We start from the raw sequence: 18,481 nt of genomic DNA on the forward strand, positions 1-18,481 counted from the left end.
TCCCATTCAAGAGCTGTCAACAGAACCCACCTCTGTATTTCTCTGAAGACATGAAGGTTACAAATTCTCTGGGTGGTTTTACCTCTGGCCTCTAATTTTGAATTAGGCTGGGAGGAAGAAGGCTAGAATGAAGGAAATAGTCTTGGCAGGACAATCATGGCCTTACTTTGAGTTGGGTTAATTTGCTCCCAGCAGTGTAACTTGAGGACCTTTAGGAAGGCTTGATCAGCACTTTTTTATTATTACAACAAGGAGAGATCTACAGCACTGGAAAGGAAAGAAGCTCATGTAAGAAATGGAGAGGATGGACAAAATTTGGTAGACTCAGAGTGCTGGATTTTTGAGGAAGACCATCCTTAGATGAGGAATTTTTCTTGAGAATAAGAAGGGTGCCAGGAAGTGAGGGAACCAAAGATATACTTCACCTACTTTGGTGATTTTTCACCAACATAGATCTGATTAGCAGCCCCTGCTTCCTTAGATGAATGCTTGTTTCTTTCTTACCTTAATATGACCTATTGTATTCTGATTTGTCAGTCAGGCCTGACCTGCATAGTAGAGCAAGATGACTTGAGACTACAGTTCAGTAAGAGGGTTTCAAGTTAGAGCATTGTAGATAGCTGATTGACTACAAAACACAACATCATGGTGTGGACATTGTAGTCTTCATTTGATTTAATAATCATCATCTCACCTGATCTTTACAAAGATCTTGCAAGGAAGATGGGGGTGGGGCAAGAAATCCAAATCTCATGGAAAGGTTCTGGCTTTTCTGTGGAACTCAACAGATAAGTGGCAGAGCTGGAACTCAGATGCTCAATTTTCTCGCATATGTCAGTGTCAGTGGCTAACATGGAAACATCTCTTTTATTCAACATCTTTCAGCATAACCCAGCTTATCCAGGGGAATGAACACAGTGGCTTTGGAAGGGCTTGGTCTCCAGCTGTTAATTATTCAAGACAATATACTCAGAAAAAGGATGTGGGATTCTAAGAATGTAATTGTTGAAAATTCCCAAGAACCCTACTGATTGCACTTGCCTGGCCAATCAGATTCTTTCCAGCCCAGGACTGCAGCCACTTTGGCTTCTTCTTCAAGTGCACATGGCTGGAAATCGATGGTGATGAGGGTCCTTCCATTTTATCTCCTGCATATTGCAGAGACTCAGGCATAATAAATGGAATCAACAACAGTTGCCAGGTGAAAATGAGGACACCTTCTCCTCCCTCTGCCAATATAGGAAGAGATCCAGAAAGAGAACAGAGGAATGAGTGACTTAATTCAGATGCAAGATGGAATAAAACAAACCAAAACTCTGTAAGACTCTCTCTCCCTCCCTCCCTCCCTCCCTTTCTCTTTCTCTCGCTCTCTCTCCCCTTCTCACTCTCCATCTCTGCTTTTCCAGCTGCTAGATTCTTTTCTTTTTTAAAATTTATCTTATTCACTTGAAATACAGAGTTACAGAGAAAGAGAGAGGTCTTCCATCTGCTGGTTCACTCCCCAGTTGGCCGCAATGGCTGGAGCTGCGCTGATCTAAAGCCAGGAGCCAGGAGCTTCTTCTGGGTCTCCCACGTGGGTGCAGGGGCCCAAGGACTTGGGCCATCCTCCACTGTTATCCCGGGCCATAGCAGAAAGCTATGGAGCAGCCGGGACTAGAACTGGTGCCCATATGGGATGTCAGAGGCTTCAGGCCAAGGCTTTAACCCGCTGCACCACAGCCCCGGCCCCTAGATTCTCTTTTTACTTGTGGCTGTACAGCTGTCATAAACACCTGGCTATTTTTGTATTTTTAGACTCATTTTCTTCATGGAATTTTGGGATTTGCTCTTTCATTTTTACAAAATTAAAACATCCTCATAAAATCTTGAAGATCCATCCTTCCTTTCATCCACTCAATCAGGCCACCATTCATCTATGTAATCACCTATCTAACCAGCCAACAAATAGTAGTACTCAATCAGAACAATCACTGTATCAGGTGCTCTGGGAGATGCAAAGGCAACTAAAATGCAATCTCTGTGTTAGTCAGGGTCCAAACCAGAGGATGGAGGCTACTGTAAGTATTCACAAGATGGACAACTTGGTATAAGAATTTGGCAGGAGATGGCAGAGACCCGAAAGTTATCTGCACTTTAGATACACTATAATGCCTAGGTTGGGAGGCCAAGGGAGGCGTCAGGGATTGGGATCACCAGGTGTAGGCTGGCACCAGAGTAGATGTGTCTAGTGGGGATTGGGGACATGGGGTAGTCACAGGTTCTGCACAGACGTTACCTAAATCTAAGGGAGAAATACCCTGGCTTTTCCCCTGCCTGCTGTCTATACTAATGAACCCAGCCTGAAACCTGTGAAATGCAACCTGTTGGGCCTTCTCCCACCCTTGTCACAAGATGGACTAGAACAAAGGAAGGGTGAGGGAGGAGTCTGCTGCCAGCACAGCCACAGTGCTGGAGGTGAGGACAGAGGGCAAAGGCCCAGTGCACTCAGACCCTAGTGAAAACTCTCTGGTTTGAGGATGGCCTCGCATCAGGAAGGAAATTGGAACTTTGGAGAAATAGCCTAATGTTCCTTTAGGAATGCGGATGTTCTTTCCAACATGACCGCCCCATGGAAGGGCTGACCTGGATCAGGGGCATTTAGGTGGAGTGTAATGCAGTCTCATGGTGCTTCTGTCACACGCCCAGTGCCAGCCAATGGTTGTCCATGGTACTTGAGCACAGGGCTCCATCCCAGACCCTGTGCACACCGCACTGCCATCACACCACAGCAGCTCCTGCCTCCTTGTGGTTTGGCATAGGCCAGAGCTGTTTTCTTTGGCTGGATGATTTTCTATCCCTCTTCTCGCTCCTGGGGGATTCTTACCTCTTGATACCCAGACAAAATGTCACCTTCACCCTGTTCCACATTCTCCCAGCACTTTCCTCCCAGCGCCAGGTGTGTTAGTGGTCAGCTGTCAGTGTGTCTGTCTCTCCCATCAATGAAGAGTCCTTGGGGAGCAGAGCCCCACCTCTTTCAGTACTCACCCACATCCAAGCATAGCACAATGCCTGGTACAAAGCACTCAGTAAATATGAGTTGAGGGAGTGAACGTGCTTTCATGGTCTATGTACCACTGTGTATAGACGAATACAAAAACCCTCTCTTCTCGAAGGGCCTCAACTTTCCTTACTACCCCTTAGGGTGGTGGTCATCAGTGAGTGAGGTGGCTGCAGTGATGACCAACTGAGCCCTGATTTCCCATCCACGAGACCCCACAACATCCCTCGGAAAGACATCCCTGGAGGAGTTGGGTGTGGGGCTGTGAGCGGCTCCTGGTACCTTCCTTTTGATGTTTTATGGATGTGTCTCCTCACCCAGTCAGCCCAACACGACCAGGCAGAGCTCGTGTCTGTTCTGAACAGCTCAGACAGCTTTTAAAGCTTGATCATTTGGGTGAATTTTTATATGCAGAAAACAAGATCTTTCCTCCTTTCCTCCTCCGCTTTTTATCCTTTCCTTTTTCTTGCCAAGTGGGCGACCTCCTGCATCCAATCTTGCCCTGATCTTAGGGGTCTCAGCCTGGTCTAGGGGAAAAGAATTGAACTGTAAGGTTTTCTCTTCTAGGGCACCTGTTACCTTTCTGACCCAGCTCTCAGTCTCCTGAGCTCCCAAGACTGGAAGGGGTTGGGATGGGGGTGGGGGGCTGGGTAGGAACCTTCTGATGTTCAGGCATCAACAATCAACAGTCCGCCTCTGAAAAGTGCCAATCCTTTTCTTTTTCATCTTTGAGGCTTCCTCAGACAGTTCTCTACAATACAAGCAGATGCTGGCAACCATCAGCCCCTTTATGCTGGGCAAAAGGAGGCCAGCAGAGGTGGGGTCCCGAGCCTGATCTCAGGTGCCTGCTGGTGAGGGGCTGGGGCCCAGACACAGGGCAGGTGAGGATGGGGAAGGGTGGGGGCTGGGGGGAGGGAGTCTTCTGCAGCTTCTGCCCACTGCTCCTCACTGCCTCCTTCTCCTGTCTGCTGTGAGAGAGGGAGATGGACCAGCAGCTGACAAGTCTCTGAATCCTGGCTTCCTGGGCTTTGTGGCCTCGGGCAAACTACTTAATGATCTGGAAGTTGGATTTCTCACCTGTAAATGGAGAAAATTCCTGCCCATGGGCTGTGTTGAGGATTAAACGCAATAGGGAGCCTAGCCACAGGCCTGGCACACAGCAAATACTCAACAGTGAGCATTTATGATGATGATGATGGCTTCTATTACCGTAGCTCACACATCCCTGGTCCTGCCCTCTGCATTGGAGCTGGGCTGATCGGCAGCTGCGGCTGGCCTGTCTTCTCCCAAAGCCTGCAGCCCTTGAGTCCAAACCCATGGTTTCTTCCACTGCCATCAGTTCTCCAGCCCCTTTACCCTTAGTCCCCAGGTCCCCATTGCAGGGAGAGCCCCTGGGAAGGAGGCTAGGAGGAGTAAAGGGGCTCTGGGACAAAGGAGGAGTAAGCCAGGCTCTGGGGACAGCTTATTCCTAAGGAAGGAGAGTTCCAGGGTCACCCTTGTGGATATATGGGTTGGGGTGGGGAATAGTGAAGTTGGCAAACACTATTGCTTAGTTGGAAATAAGAAACCGTAGCAAGAAGCCACAACTGACAGCTACGGTGGGAAAGGACTGTAGCGAGCTAAGCGAAGTGGGAGCAGCCAGATTCCTTCTTCCTGAACAGTGGGAAGCAGCTGGGCCTCTTCTCCCTTCACCCTTTCCTTCTCGGGGTGCCCCCAGCTCCACCATCTTCCAGACGCGTCTGCTCCCGATGTTGCCAACTGCTCCCATCTCTATATTGGTAGGAATCCTCCCTGCTCTCATATTTTCCAAAGGCATTGCCCTGCTGGGCAACCACCTACCCTTGATGGTTCTCTCCTCTTGGGGGCTTCAGGGTGGTTCTGCTGGCTTCCTTCCATGAAGCTTCCTGAGAAGGCCTCCTGGATTTGAGCAGGATGGTCCAGTTCTCTCTGCCACATCCGTGATGTCTTATGCTAATTCCCTTCACTTTTATTCCTGAGGTGGTTGGAACCGAGCCATGCTGTTGAGCCGTGCTGGTCTTCAGGGCTCTCTGGCAAGATTGGGTCTAGCTGCTTGTGGACACCCATGATGCTCTGATGAATGGACCCATGTAAACCCAGAGTGGTGGGTGGCTGGCAAGGGGGGGTGGGGAGCAGAGGGAGGGTGATTCTCCTTGCGCTCTCTGAAATTTCTGCAGAATTTGGAAACTCTCCTCCTTTTCCAACCCCAACCCTCAATGTTCAATTCCTCTTTCTTCCTCTACTTTTGACAATGACTTGGTTGCTCTCAAAATAACAAATGTCTTCATGGATGCAGGTGGCTAGAGGAGTTGTCATTCTGCTTCTTACTCACGTGTCTCTAAAGTATGTCCCTGAAGGTGACTCCAGATGTTGGTGAACCAGGACACCTTCTGACATGCACTTTGACCTAGAGGCCAGGCAAGGTCAGGACAAAGGGCAGAATTGCCCCAGGAAGGGCTGGGTGGAGCCACATGTTTTCAAGATGAAGGATCAAGCTCTAGGGAGCAGGCTTGCCCATCGTTTGGGAATGTCTTAGAACGGAAGTTCCAGGTTTGCAGCTGTGTCTTCATTGGCTGGGGAACTGGGCTGGGAAGTTACAGGCCAGCCCCTTTCCAGGGATGTCAAAGTCACAGGCTGGCTTCTGTATGTGGTGGTGTCCATGTTCTCCCCACACTGTGCTGCACAGATATACCACTGTTCCCAGGGATGGCCACACCTCTTTAATGAAACTGCATTTTTTTTTTTTCAATTGACCCGGATATTCAGCCAATGGGTTTGAACACACCTGTTGGTCTGTACCATTCCAGAAATGTCTGAGTTTGTAAGTCTATTTCTAAAATCATGGCAGCTCTGCCCCATTTTGCCCTCAAAAGTTGTGCTGAACCAACCAGACCCACAGCCATAGGAAGCTCCCAGATTTGAAATGCAACTAAAGTCTACCCAAGGATGAAAATGTAAGTCCATGAACAAGAACCTCCAATGAACTTGCATCTTGTCTAATGACCCAGAAAGTCTGAGCCTTTGGGGGAAGGCAGCTTGCAATGGGGCAAGAGAGTGGATTTCTCTGGGCTCAGACTTTCCCTGACCTGGGCTACACTCAATGATCCAGGTTTGAGCCATGTCTTCGACATAGTGTGACCCTGAAGGCTCGGAAAGACCCTGGACTGGAGTTGTCTCTGAGGAGAAGCATATCTGGAGGAAACAGCTGATGTAAGTAAGCTCCGGAATGGCAGGGAGCAGCGGCCTGGGTCAGCAGTCAGTGTGGGAAGGGTGTGAGGCCAGGGAGGGGGAGCAGCTCTGGCGAGTGGATTTCAGCAGGGAGGCAAGGCATCCAGCTCCAGTGATTTTTGGAGGCCTGGCAACATGTGGTTGTTGCCACACAATCTCTTATAGCATTTATTTATTTATAGAACTCATCAATCTCACGTGTCTTCACTGTATAGATGTTACTAAAATCATTCGTGAGCTTTCAATCATTAATGCAAAATGCAATACAGACGAGGAATGCAAAACAACTAAAAATAGATAACAAAATTGAACCCTATCTCTATTCTTCTGAGTTCTAAATTTTGATGTGATTTCCCACTTACAGAAACGTTATAAAATGCCATAAAGAACTCCATTTGGCCCTTTGTTTAGACTGGACAGTTGGCTATCACCTTGGCCCATTCATTTCATTGTGCTCTCAAGTTCTCTTAAAAACCAGGAACAGCAGCCTAGCCCAGAGGCCAAGACCACAGATCATGTGGTCCTGGAGAGCCAGGGCACCGAGCTGGTCAGCAGAGTAGCTGGGGACATGCTGAGCTGACCCGGAGGGAATTTGCCAGAGGGATAAAGCTGACTGCTCACCCTCTCCAAGCCACTATTTTCTCCTAGTAAATAGATTTTTGAAAGAGATTTATTTTATTTATTTGAAAGGCAGAGGGACAGAGAGAGAGAAAGAGAGACAGAGCGATGGAGAGCTCTTCCATCCACTGGTTCAAAATGCTGCAGTGGCTGGGGCTCGGCCAGGCCAAGGCTAGGATCCTAGGACTTTGTCTGGGTCTCCCATGTGCATGGCAGGGACCCAAGCACTCAGACCATCATCTTCTGCTTTCCCAGGCGCATCAGCAGGAAGCAGAATCGGAAGTGGAGCAGCCAGGACTTGAAACGACACTCACAAATGGGATATAAGCATGTGTCACAAGTGGTGGCTTCGCTCGCTGTACCAAAACACCTGCAGCCCCAGGGTAAACAGGTGAACGTCTAGCTCCGTGGGTTTTTGATGAGGATGGAGTGAGTGGATATCTGGGAAGTGTCATGTAGTATCTGGCACACAGATGAGGGTGGTTAGAATAATAAAAACCCCACCTCTGGAGGCTGGCATCGGAGCCAGAGGCCGGCTGGCAGAGCCTGTGGTTGCTCCATGGATTAGGGAAGGGGCCTTGATTCCAGGTGGGACTGATGCTTCCCTGAGCACTGCGGGGGTGACCGCTGGGAGGAGGAGGACTGTGCGAGGAATTAATTGTTGTGCATGAGAAACCAAGTTCCTCCGGCCAAACTTCGGGGCTTGGAGATCCTGGGGAAGGCAAGATTAAAACTGACAGCCATAGAATGCCTCTCCTCTGGCCTAAAGAAGGATGAATGGAATATTTGAGATGCTGGAAGCCCTCCTACATGCAAGTTCAAAGAACAGAAAGTGTCTCGCTTCTCTGAGGATTCCAAAGACTTTGCTAAAATGTAATTAAGTTCCAAGTCCCTGGAAATCAATCACGCTCCCAGGAACTAATACCTTGGCTTGTTGATTAGAAGTGAGGGGAGCCAGGGGCAATTTCTCTCCGACGAGGGAAATTCTTGGCTCGGAGATCCAAGAGAGTCAAGCCGGAGAGCTGGAGATCAGGGTGGGGGTGGAGCAGAGGCCTCTGGGAGCTGTGGCTAATTTCATGTGACCTATTTCTTCGGGCTGAAGTCCTCTGTTGGGTACGAAGTCCATCTCCCGATCTATACTTGAGTCTCAGCAGCTTTGTTTTACATCGGGGGAAACAGTAGAAACCATCACTGGATCCCAGGGCTCAGGGAGGCCACCTGTCATTGTTTCTCCCCTTCCCTTCCCACCAAGCCAGAGAGAGAGAGCAGTTGGAGGAGCCGGGACAGCCTGCCAGTAGTCAGCCACCCTGCTCTGCTGCTGCTGGGGCCCAGCCCTGCCCTGGGCACAGGGCATGGTCCTTGCTCTCAGATCTTGACCAGCTTCCCTCTGCAAGGAGGTAATGCTGGACAGGCGTACAAGAGCCTGGGGCCAGGCAGAGCTTGGTCTCTAACCAGCCACGTGGCTTTGACATGGACCAGCTGACCCTGTGGCTTCCGTTGCTCACCTGTGGGATGAAAGGTTGGCTAGTGCTGCTGTGTCTGCGAGGTCACTCCCATTTCAAGCTCTCTTCTCTCTAGTTCCGAGAGCCAGGGTAACTGTGGGGAGAAAGAGAGAGAGGGAGAGAGAGAGAAAGGGAGATGGGCCAAATGCAATAGGGTCGAGGTTGAGGTCTGGGTCCACAGCCAGACACTGAGTCTGCACACCATGCTGCTGGCTCTGCCTCAGCTGAGCTTGGGAGCCGAGAGGACAGTGGGGAAGGGGCTGACTCCACCACGGCCTGAATGCTGATCAGCCCAGCACTCGGTTTCTTTCAGACCAGACAACCAGGCCCAGCTTTGTCTGGACCCGGATGGAGCTATCTCAGCCGGCCCCTCCAGGCGATTCCAGCAGGGGTGTGGGTGCGCTGGGGGAGAGAGGGTGGAGACCAGGAGGCGAGGGAAGTGAGACGCCCTTTCAGAAGCAGGTGCCTCTGTGTCTTTCCTCCCCAAGGCCTAGGGCGGCCCCTGGTGGGCCCCACGCTCAAAGCCTGCCTAGTGCCCGGGAGAGATCATGGCAGGGCAGCTGGGGCAGAGGAAGTGATGGGGATTGTAGGCAATGGCTGAGCCCAGTGGCAGTGGAGCAGCTGCTCCCGGGGCACTCAGCCTTGCTCTGGGGCCTGGGAAGGCACAGGAGGGCTCTTAGAGAGTTGTACAATCCCCCTGGAGACACCCCAAAGCCTGTGCTATAGCAACCGTGAGAAGAAAGTCCCACTGTCACTTCCGTGGCTACCACCTCTCCCCACTGCCTCACTCCCCTTCCCTCCCTCGTGCTGGTCAGCCCCGCACCGTCAGGCGGGACTCCGAGGCCAGCAGCTCCCAGCTCTGGCAGGTTTTCTCTCCAGGATTTCCCAGCAAACTTTGGGTGGGAAAATCCTCCCTCGACACAGGAAGTGACTGAGCTTGCCCTGTGCAGCCACGGGCCCTGGCGTGTGTTTAATGGCTGGGACTTGGGAGTCACAGGGGCCTTGGCTAGGTGACTCCAGGCGAGTCCTTGCTATTTGGAGACTCATCCCCTCATCTGTAAAATGGGGATGAAGAAAGTACCTCCTCCCAGTGTTGCAGCGAGGATCAGACGGGATGTGGTGCAGGGGCCTGGTTCACAGGGAGGCACTGCTACCGCTGCTGGCCCTGCTCTGTCCCTCCTGCTGGCACCAAGCTCCTGGCAGAGCCGGACTCAGTCCAGGTCAGCTATCTCCAGCGTACACATTGCCCTGCACCTCCCCGTGACCTGAGCTCCCCTGGGTTCCTCCAAGGCAGGGGTGGGGTGTGAGATGACCTCTGGACCTCTGGGGCCACAGAGCAGTGCCTGCCCTCTGGCCTGTCCACACTGTTGTTCCATGCTCTCCATTTCCATTTCCCCAGCTCTCAGGCCTGCGTCTGAGTGGGCTTCAGGGCTTCTGACCCGTTTCCCTCTCAGCAGCTCCAGGAATGGAGGCCTGGCCCTGCCCTTCTCTCAGCACACCTGCGCCTCCCTGCTGACCTGACGCGTGTGCTGTTTGCTTTCCCAAGCTAAGCTGCTAGTAGCCAATTTTCCATGAATCATAATTGCCCCACCCCATTAGACTGGATAATTAAGACTGGATGGTGGGTCTGTTTTCTATTTCTTCTTCTATTTTTTTAAAAAAGATTTTTTATTTATTTGACAGAGTTACAGGGAGAGGTAGAGACAGAGAGAGAGAGAGAGAGAGAGAGAGAGAGGTCTATCCATCTGTTGCTTCACTCCCCAGATGGCTGCAATGGCCAGAGCTGCTCTGATCCGAAGCCAGAAGCCAGGAGTTTCCTCCAGGTCCCCCACGTGGGTGCAGGAGCCCAGGGACTTGGGCCATCCTCCACTGTTATCCCAGACCATAGCAGAGAGCTGGCTCAGAAGAGGAGCAGCCGGGACTAGAACTGGCACCCATATGGGATGCCGGCACTTCAGGCCAGGGCTTTAACCTGCTGCGCCACAGCACCGACCCTGTGGGTCTGTTTTTTCAACACCCAGAAGTGACAGCTGCCCTACACTCTACAGAGAACCCTAGCACCTGTCCACAGCTGCAGCTACTTATCCTCCATGATCTGGCCGTTGTCCTCCCTTCCAGGGGCTGGGGACGGGGCTGCTAATTCAGCTCCTTCGGTGCCTTCCACAAGGTGGTTTTCAGCACATGTCGCAGGAGATCAGCTACCTGGCTTGTGACAGCTCGAGCTGGCTGTGACTAACATTGATTGCTATTAATTTACACCATTGAGTGCTTCCTATGTGCTGGGCCCCATGCTAAATGGCACATGACATGGATGCTCTTTTTTTTTTTAGATTTTATTTATTTATTTGAAAGAGTTACAGAGTGGCAGAGAGAGAGAGAGAGAGAGAGAGAGAGAGAGAAGAGGTCTCCCATCTGCTGGTTCACTCCCCCAAATGCCCGCAATGGCCAAAGCTGGACCAATCCAAAACCAGGAGCCAGGAGCTTCTTCCGGGTCTCCCACGTGGGTGCAGGGGCCCAAAGACTTGGGCCATCTTCTACTGCTTTCCCAGGCCATAACAGAGAGCTGGATTGTAAGTGGAGCAGCCCAGGACTCAAATCAGTGCCCACATGGGATGGCAGCACTGCAGGAGGTGGCTTTACCTGCTATGCCACAGCACCAGCCCCATTGGTGTGCTCTTTAATGCTCACAGCAACCTTATAACACTGGTACTGCTGTGCAACCCAATTTACAGATGGGAAAACCGAGGCTGTGAGAGGCTAAAGAGCTCAAAGTCACACTGGTGAGGAGACAGAACTGGGGTTTGACTTCGGGCCGTCTGACCTCAGAGCCTGTGCTGTTACTCACCTCTCCCTGCTCTGCATGGGGGAAAGCACAGAAAGGCAACCATTTTGTGTGTTTCTTCTTCCTTCTTCTCGTTGGTGTTTTTATCTCCATCTGGGAGACATCTGGGCAGCTCCTGCATTGCAGGGCATGGTGCTGAAACCTTAGTTGTTTTGCAATTAACAGCGGGTTATAGATTACCCCTAGCTCCCTGCTGTACCCTGAAGACAATTAAATGCAGAAAGCTACAAATGTTGAGAGGACAGTAATCCTGCATTAGGTCGCCAAACGGAAATCACTCTGCGGCATCTGTCATTTTGGGATTAGCCATGAGTGTGGATGATCAAGAGTTGGCTCTGTATTTATGCACACAACTTAATCCACACCTTTTAGACAACTTCTCCAGCCCAATTGTGGTCAACAAATTAGTTTCAGATGAGGGACTCTCGCTCCTCCTTGAAAAGCATTCTTTATTTCAAATTATTCTCACTGCCAGCCGCCAGCGCCAACAAGAAAGCCGAGAATTAAACTGTTGATACAAGTCCTGGCTCTCGGCTGTCTCTCATTTGCTCATCACTGATTCTCTTTGTATCTCCCCCTTCTGGGGACGTCCTGAGCAGGAGGGGGAGCCGGTCCTGCGTTAGGAGGGCTTCAAAGCTCCGGGCTGGTTTTCCTTTCATCCTCCTGGAGGCTCCTTTGAGGAACCCTCAGACAGTTCTGGAAATGGGGCCAGCTCAGAGGAGCCTCAAAGCAGCTGGGATTGGACCAGCAGCTTCTCCTGGGGCCAGAGAGCTGTAGCAAGAGACCACACCAGGAGGGCGTGGCTCCCTGTTGTGGTTTTCTTGTTCGTGGGCGGCCAATGAAGAGTGAGGACATTTCTCCAGGGAACACAAACGTGGGAAGAGCAGCAGGCACGGGAACAATGCAGGCTTGGTGTTAGGTGCTCAGGACACCTGGGCTTGCCTATCTTTGTCACAGCTCCAGGAACAGGGTATGCCCCCCTGCCCTCTATGGCTGAAAAAAAAAATGGAAGCTTAGAGCAGTTGCCACTTTCCCAAGGTCACAAACTTGAATGTGGTCTTTTTGGGATCCAAGCTCAGACCCGGTGCCAGAGCCTTAGTTTCTTCTCTTGTTCCAGTCTGTTGCACTGTCTGCACCTGCCACCTGGTCTCCATTTGCGAGAGGGCAACTCCCTTTAGATGTGGCACCGGATAGAACTGTGATTCCTCCTTACCTGGGTTGTCCTCCCATCCCAAGTGGTAGATGCTCCTCAACTTCCTAAATGGTAAGAAAGACTCATCAGAAAGGTTATCAAAAGAAGAGAAGATCGTAGCTTTGAAGCGTAAGCTGCTGGTCTATTTGTTTTGCCATAGTGCCAAAAGAATCACACAGTTTTTGTCGAGTTAGAAAATCCAAAGAACAAGTGTTCGGCAGTCCCATGGCCGAAAGCCTTCAACACCAGCCTATCTCCCCAGCTGGCATTCAGCCCACTGCCTGCATGATTTGATTTTTCATAGTAGCAAATCATGGTAGCAGCAAACACAAGTTCTCATGTGCCCAGACTGTCCTAAGGGTTTTTGCTTCACAACCTACTTGCTTCCCAGCCTGTTTAGTCTTCACAGCAAACCTCAGAGGTTGGTACTGTTATTATCATTCCCAGCTTACACATGGGCAAGTGAAGCAGAGAGTGGTTAAGTGATTGTTCAAGGTCACAGAGCAAGTAAGAGATGGAAGTGGGACTTGAACTTGGGTGGTCTGGCTCCAGAGCCTGTGTTCCTAGTCACCTCTGGATGTATACAGACTCTCTCACAGCTTAACACCTCTTGGTGCACACATCTCCTGTGCTTATTTGGTGGTACACTCCTTTGGGTGACTCTTGGATGGACTCCCCGTGCTTGGCTATCGCACGGTGTCTCAGCATTTCTGCCGGGGACGATGGTTGCATTGCTGATGGAGCTATGCGGTGCCGGGGGCCTTAGCTGTCCCTTCTCCCCAGGTGCACCCCTGTGCTGCACCTGGCCAGGGCTGTAGTCACAGCATCCTTTCTTTGCAGGGTCTTTTCCCAGGTTGTGCACTTTGCTTTTTCCTTCAGATGCATGCATTGCTTGCTCCCTCAAACACCAGCTTTCTCGGTGAGTTCTTTATATCCTCTCCCTCTGATTTAATCACACACCACCTGGCACTCCTAACCCCTTCTTGTTCTATCTTTCCTTGTAATTATCACTGTATAGCACACTGTATCCTTTACCTACTCAACTTGCTTTTGATTTGTACCTTAGTCTGTTTCCAATGGCGTGTTCTAGCCCATAAGGGCAGGGGGTTACATTTGCTTTCTTGATGGCTGTATCCTGATGCCTGACCATGAAAAGATGCTCCCTAAATCCTCGTTGAATGAATGAAATTGACCTGATGTATTGGCCCTGGGGAGAGACCCTGCTGCCTGTTGGCTCTCAGAATGCAGCTTTGGGGCTATTGCTTCTCCCACTATGTGGGGAGCACCTCCATGAGAGCGTGGCGCTGTGGCAGGTAGAGCATAGATGGACACACTGAATCTGAAAGATGTCTTTGAAGCTCTGAACCCAGCCTTGTCTCCCCTCGAGCCAGCCTGCCTTCCACTGCTTCCCAGCCCCTCCAGGAACTTCCTTTTTGGCTCAGCTGCTGTTGGCTTAGCTGGGTTGCTCACTGGCAACAGAATGAGCCCTGGCCAAGGAAGTCTGGCTCTTGCCCTGGGATGAGTCAGTCCAGTGACAGTGGAGACAATAGGAAGAGAGAGCCAGCCTTCGAGGTGAAGACTGAATATGTCTGCTGACTTCTCACCCCAGGTAGGCGGGGCTGAGTGTTCTGCTGGAACTCCCACGAGAGAGCCCTTGGAAAAGCAGGAGAGGAATCATTCCTGCTCTGCCCTTGGCAAGTCCATAAAGGCAGACCTCTCCCACCCAGGACTCAAGGACACACAGAAGAGGAAAGTAAGCCTGGTAATCCCCACCCGAGATCAGACCCTGGCACCTTCCCAGGTCACTGCAAGCCACAGCCGGGAGGCATACCTTGGGCATCTGAACAAGCTTGGACCATGATGTCTGAAACTCCAGGCCAAAATCTTAGCTCTGCCATTTACCCACTGCATGACCTTGAGCAGGTCGTTGTGTCCCCTTGGTCTTAGCTTCCTCATCTGTAAAGTGAGAGAATGGAAATGAATTGGTCCCAAAGTCCCTTTCAAGGGAGGCGGTAGAGCGTTATGGTCAAAGGTGCAGGCTCTGGGGTCGGCCTGCGTTTGGATCTAGTCCTTACCGTAAGCTTAACCCCTGAGCCTCAATATCCTTGTTTTAAAATGGACCATACAGTTGGGGGCGTGTGTAAAAGTAAATGAGTAGGGGCCGGTGCCGCGGCTCAATAGGCTGATCCCCACCTGTGGCGCCAGCACACAGGTTCTAGTCCGGGTCAGGGTGCTGGATTCTGTCCCGGTTGCCCCTCTTCCAGTCCAGCTCTCTGCTATGGCCCAAGAAGGCAGTGGAGGATGGCCCAAGTGCTTGGGCCCTGCACCCGCATGGGAGACCAGGAGAAGCACCTGGCTCCTGGCTTTGGATTGGGCGCAGCGCACCAGCCATAGCGGCCATATGAGGGGTGAACCAATGGAAAGGAAGACCTTTCTCTCTATCTGTCTCTCTCTCACTGTCCACTCTGCCTGTCAAAATAAAATAAAATAAAATAAATTTTTTAAAAAGTAAATGAGTGGGACACATAGAAGACTCGGAGTGAGCTAGCTGTTATTATTATTATTACTTCCTTTAATGGAAGGATTCATCTTGGGTCCTGGGGTGATATCTGCTCGCCCTCTAAGGAAGACCCCTCCAGAGGCAAGCCCCTCCCTGCAGGAGGTGCAGCTACCCCATCTGGGTGTGAGCACTGCCCATTCTGTCCCTCTCCCCCAAGTGACAGGAGGCAGCAGAGAGCGCCCAGAGGCCTGGAGGCAGCATCCTGTTCCCAGCTGAAGGCTGGAGCTGGCATCACTCACTTAATTTGGAGAACTTCCATGACCCTTTTAGCATATTTTGCTTGGGCCAGCTTATTTACACCAACCATACATCTTATCACTCTCATAAATTTTGATTCCTATGGACATGTCTAAACTTATGGGTTGAAATCACACAATTTACATACTGTTTAGTATGCAGATTGGGTTCATCTGCTTCCGTAAATTCCCCACCAGGTCTGCACCATCAAGCCTGCAACTTGATTTGAACATCACACTCAATTTTGTGTGGGGCGGTGGAAGATGCTTGCATCTCCAGCCATGCCCAGATGGCTGCTGCACTTTCCTGCTTGTGTCTGCAGCCCACCCTGCCTGCCCTGCTCCCCTGGGTGCCGCTCCCACACCCTCCATCTCAAGGTTGAGAAGCCATGGGGACCAGGCGTGCACCTCCCTCTCTTGGGCTGAATTTGGAGATGAGGATCTCAGTGCCAGGAAGCCTCCGCAGGTGCAGAAGGGAAGGCAGCCAAGCCAGCTGGTCTGGAACAGGTGACCACCATGGGCCTGTGGGCTGAGTCCCACTGGGGCTCTGGGAGGTGGCTTGGATGTGACTCAGAGTTGCCCCACTGAAGGGGTAAGAGAACTGGGCCTTTTTCCTTTTTTAAATTTATTTGTTTCAAAGATTTTATGTATTTGAGTGGTAGAGTTGCAGACAGAGAGAAGGAGAGACAGAGAGAAAGATCGTCCATCCACTGGTTCACTCCCCAAATGGCTGCAACGGCTGGAGATGGGCTGATCTGAAGCCAGGAGCCAGGAGCTTCTTCCGGGTCTTCTGCATGGGTGCAGGGGCTGAAGCACTTGGGCCATCTTCCTCTGCTTTCCCAGGCCATAGCAGAGAGCTGGATTGGAAGTGGAGCAGCCGGGACTCAGATGCCAGTGCTGCAGGTGGAGGCTTAGACCACTATGTCACAGCGAAGCCTCGTGGATCTTTTTCTCCAGCTCTTTGTCATCACTGAGTGAGAGCTGCTCTCACAGTTACCAGCTCCTGGGGGCATCTGCCTTCGCCATGCTTCCGGAGAGAAGCCTTCAGGTGATGGTGGGAGGTGCTCATGACTGTCCCCTTTCTCTGACTCCCTTGCAATGGAAATTGACAAGAGACCAGTGTGCAGCCCGACAGAGTTTGCGGAGGGCTTTTGCTCAAACACAAGGGAGACAGCAAGGAGGGAAGAGATCCTGCCTGCTGGCTCCTTGAAGGGTGCCGAAGACGGCTTCTTATTAGGGAAGGGACACATGGCTGTGCCTTCTCAGTCCCTGGCTCATCCCCCTGGCATGTGGCACTTCAGCTTATACCCAGTTCCATGCTCTCCGCTCTGCTGGTGGCTTTTGTTTTTCGCACTACACACTCAGAAGGGCTGCTGGGCTCACTAGTGCCTCCCCAGGCAGTTCACACATGGCCTGCACAGGGCTGTTCTGGGCGGACATGCTGGTTGGGGACGTCATTACGGGGAGGTGGGGGTTTCTGTGCTTGGGGTCTAGATGCTCCTTGCCTCTGACTACTTTGGTGCTGGGGATGTGCACACATCAGGTCTGCAGGGTGTCACTGGGCAAGTCCTGCTCTTATCCTGTCTCACTCACGAAAGGACACCAGTGCTGTTTATCCGAGCAAGGTGTGACAAGGGATACAGCCGGGCACCCTGTGCGTAGCCTTTTCCCCACAACAGTCTCAACTCTCCATCCCTTCACTGGGATTTTGCCTTCACTGCATTTCCTTAGAGGGGCCTTTGCTAACAACCAGCAGTAGAACCACACAATCGGGGAGGACTGCGGCGCTGGCATCCCGTATGGGCGCTGGTTCTAGTCCTGGCTGTTCATCTTCCAATACAGCTCTCTGCTATAGCCTGGAAAAACAGTGGAAGATGGCCCAAGTGCTTGGGTCCCTGCACCCACGTGGGAGAACCAGAAGAAGCTCCTGGCTCCTGGCTTTGGATCCGCTTAGCTCTTGCCATTGTAGCCATTTGGGCAGTGAACCAGCAGATGGAAGATCTCTCTCTCTCTCTCTCTCTCTCTCCTCTCTCTGTAACTCTACCTCTCAAATAAATGAATAAAATTTTAAGAAAAAAAAAAAAACCACACACATACACCCCCTCTCCTGCTCTAGCCTCTTTTTCCTGCTTATTTTTTTAAATAGCACTATTTAAGTTGTGTCTCTGTGTAGTGTCTTTGTTGGAATCATTTTAGTGTGGTTCACAGCAACAACAAGTATGCAATGTATCCGGCAGTCATAAGGGTGACGCAGCAAACTGAAGCGGGGGAAGGAGGCGTAAGAATCCCCATGGGGATGGGCTGCTGTTCAGGACGGGGGGCAGTGTGTGGCAAGGCTCTCTTCTCTGCTGAGACGTCACTGAGCTGGCAGAGATCTTTAGGAGGTGGAGGACTGAGCCCACAGAGGAGCTACACAGGCAGAGTGAGCACTGGGTGCAAGGGTCCTGGGGCAGAGGTGTGCATGACTTCCTTGAGACACCATGGTGGGACACAGTATTTGAAGGGGAGAAGAAGGAGATGAGGTCAGAGAGGTAAAGGGATGGGGTCAGATTGTGTCAGACCCTGGAGATCTGGAGATCTTGATGAGGATTTAATGATACTCTCTGTCATAGTCCAAGATCTGCAGAGAAACATAACTATTGAGTGTGTGTGTGTGTGTGTGTGTGTGTGTGTGTGTGGTGTCTTCTTGAATGTGTGTGCATGCATAGAGAAAGACATTTCTTACAGGAATTGGTTCATGCCATTAAGAAGGCTGACAAGTCCCAAGATCTGCTGTTGGCAACTTGTAGACCTTGGAGACCTGGTGGAGTACGTTTCTGCCTGGAAGCTAGCAGGCTGAAGGCCCAGGCACAGTGTGTTTGAGTCCAAAGGCAGCAAGTGCCCCAGTCTGAAGGCAGGCAGACAGGCAGGAGGAGTTCCCCCTTCCTCGGTGGAGCGCCAGCCTTCTGGCTCTATGCAGGTCCTCAACTGATTGGACGGGCCCCACCAGCATGGGAGAAGGCAATGTGCTTTGCTCAGTCTGCCAGTTCAAATGTTGATCTCATCCAGAAACCCTCTCCCAGACACACCCAGAACAATGTCTGGCCAAACATCTGGGCTCTCTGGGGGGCCGGTGAAACTGACATAGAATTACATCAGGCTCTTTGCAGATGAGTGATGAGACCTGACTTATGTTTCTAGAAGATTATTCAGGCTGGGCGGAGACAAGGGTGGTTCAAGGAGAAATGTTCCGTAGCTGCTGCACTAAT

The 18,481-nt window shown here is 51.3% G+C and overlaps 1 long non-coding RNA gene across 20 annotated transcripts in view; it reads left to right on the forward strand.

Moving 5' to 3' along the window:
* LOC103350097 (uncharacterized) overlaps window positions 1-18,481 on the forward strand; it is a 163,109-nt gene that overhangs the window by 124,927 nt on the left and 19,701 nt on the right. For 7 of the 20 annotated variants that reach the window (XR_016210771.1, XR_016210774.1, XR_016210756.1 and 4 more), the window contains 2 exons: window positions 6,165-6,265; window positions 7,157-7,292. The exons of the other annotated variants lie outside the window; for them this stretch is intronic. This is a non-coding gene — a long non-coding RNA (uncharacterized LOC103350097). The remainder of the gene's footprint in view (window positions 1-6,164; window positions 6,266-7,156; window positions 7,293-18,481) is intronic. 20 annotated transcript variants of the gene reach the window in all.

The sequence above is a fragment of the Oryctolagus cuniculus genome, chromosome 7 (genome assembly GCF_051225735.1).
Source record: "Oryctolagus cuniculus isolate XC-2025 breed Fujian yellow rabbit chromosome 7, ASM5122573v1, whole genome shotgun sequence".
In the NCBI taxonomy this organism is placed as follows: Eukaryota; Metazoa; Chordata; class Mammalia; order Lagomorpha; family Leporidae; genus Oryctolagus; species Oryctolagus cuniculus.